Raw genomic sequence first — 2500 nt, 5'->3', positions numbered from 1 at the left:
AATACAATATATAAAATAGCTAATAACAAACATTAATATTAATACGTACAATAAAACGACATCAAAAATGGAATTTTATAGAGAGAAACAGAAAAAGAGAGAGAGAGAGAGAGAAAGATAGAGAGAGAGAGAGAAAGAGTGAGAGAGAGAGAGAGAGAGAGAGAGAGAGAGAGAAAGAAAGAAAGAAAGAATCGATTCGTGCTGCAGATCGCGACAATGTCGATGATTAGGCGGAAAACGCGAGCTCCTAATGCGGCTCGCACGACATTCGCGGCACGATTCGCGGAGAGACCATAACGTTCGATATTAGCGAGCTGTGGTCACGCGAACTTCGTGCATTATCGGTTCTTACGTGTGCCAATGAATTCGCATGTAAGTACGAGAACTTGTTCGAAGGGAAATCATGATTGAAGTCTGGAACTCGGAAGAACACCAGGAGCCTGCCCGGATAACTTTTCTTTCATTCATATTTTTTTTTGTTTTCTTTATTTTTTCTTAATAAAATTCTTACGACAAGATCAAGAATATTCGGACCAGTAATTCGCAGTAATTCACGTTGCTATGGATAGGTATATTAAATTATAAAAAAAAATAAAAAGAAGATGAAAAAATAAAGGAAAAAGAAATAATAAATAAAGAACTCGTAAACTGATTCGTGGTACAGGTGCCCGAGTAAGATCTATGTATCTATTAAACACGAGCTTGAAAATTTCATTATCGATTTATAAAATGTGAATAATAATAATAATTATTATTATTATTTTTTTTTTTTTATTATTTTTTTTTTATTATTATTATTATTATTTATTATTATTATTATTATTATTATTATTATTATTAATTCTTTTTTCTTTTTTTACTTCTCTTTTTCTCTTTCCTCATTCATTACTCGAATCATTAATCAATATTTTCGCGTGATCGTTAGTCATTATTACTTCGGAACGATTCTCATTATTAAATATCTCTTTGAAATACCTTAATCGGGATCGATTCGATTACTCGATATAGTGTGATTTTTACAGAGAATTTCACAGAGAACTCGAGAACCAATAATATTTTCTTCTCTCTTTTCTTTCCTTCATTCTATGTCTAATCACGTTCTAAGATCCGATAACGATAAACAAATCATTTACATATTATCATCATTAGGAATAGAGTATTTTCACGTCGAAATCGTTCTCAGAAAGGTAAACGAAATGTTAGGGAAAAAGAAAAAGAGAAAAAAAAAAAAAAGAAAAAAGAAAGAAAAAAGAAGTCGTTTGAAATATAGATATACTCAAGCCTTTCCCTTCGAATCGCAGAGCGAACTCGTCACGAAGTTTCACTGACTTTCTTCAATTCCATCCACGACGCTCTTTGCCTATCGAGCATGGTGTGGTGTTCCGTCGTCTAACTTCGAAAGCACGTCGAGAATAGAGAATCTAGGCTATCGGAACGCGAGTAGCCTTCCACGTCTGTTCTAACGATTTCTGGAAAAGTCAAGTTTTCTTCCTACCTGAGAGCTACCTAATTTCTCTATTTTCGAATCTAACGAATGTCACTACTCTCAAATAAGTCGGTAAATGCACCGACTATTAAACTTATCTGATTAAAGAAAAAAAGATATATATATATATATATACATATATATAAGGAGGGAATGGTTACAACATATCTAAGTTAAATTTGATTTTTTAGTAAGAAGAGAGACCGATATATATTTTTTTTCCTTTTTTACTTCTTCTTCCTTTTCCTCATCTGCATATAACTGTTAATCGTAAAATAGATTATATAATGAAATCGGTTGAATTCACATCGTGTCGTATTGGGTAAGAGGAGTTAATTAATATACATAAGTTATTGTTACCATTGTCGAATAATGTCTCACGTAATTCGATAATCTAAATAACTATATATATGTACATATACCTATGTCATAGTCCAAGGTTTTATATCAATTTATCAAAATATTTAAATAAGAGCTTGTAATAATTCAAAATATAATTTTGTTAAACGTGGAATTAAGATAAAGAAACATGGCCAGGTAGGTGGGGTGGTAAATCTGTCGAGCGTATGAAATAATCGTTCGTTCAATTAAAGGAACTGGTTGAGTTCTGGCGTGGGTTCTCTCACTCTCATTCTCTCTCTTTCTTTCTTTCTCTCGCGAATCGTTTCATGCACGAGCAAACCTTACTGGAGCCAGGCATCGATCCGGACTCGAGCCCACAACGACGAACAAAGCTCCACCTTATGGCTCCGACTCTATCATCCATACCTGTTAACTTTAATTGACAGTTTACTTTAATGACAGTCACCTTATAGACGCTTACTCTGGAAAACATTGCCGGCTTGGGGTGACCATTATACTAGCGCTTAACAGTAGGTATATCTCGGCACATAAACACGAACAAAAGTGGATGTCCGGATATCTCTCTCTCTCTTGCTCTCTCTTTTATATATATATATACAATTAGAAATGAGAAACTTAACTTTAGGATCGTTGCATTATATATATATATAT

General features: G+C 33.3%; 2 protein-coding genes across 3 annotated transcripts in view; one reads left to right on the top strand and one right to left on the bottom strand.

The window, feature by feature from the left end:
* Positions 1–2500, top strand: part of LOC124949256 (muscle segmentation homeobox-like) — a 20418-nt gene that overhangs the window by 1853 nt on the left and 16065 nt on the right. The gene's annotated exons all lie outside the window — the stretch shown is intronic.
* LOC124949257 overlaps positions 1–2500 on the bottom strand; it is a 41696-nt gene that overhangs the window by 34992 nt on the left and 4204 nt on the right. The gene's annotated exons all lie outside the window — the stretch shown is intronic.

Source organism: Vespa velutina, chromosome 5 (genome assembly GCF_912470025.1).
Source record: "Vespa velutina chromosome 5, iVesVel2.1, whole genome shotgun sequence".
Taxonomy (NCBI): domain Eukaryota; kingdom Metazoa; phylum Arthropoda; class Insecta; order Hymenoptera; family Vespidae; genus Vespa; species Vespa velutina.
The sequence above is the reverse complement of the archived record's forward strand: the minus strand, read 5'-3'. Positions and strand labels throughout refer to the sequence as shown.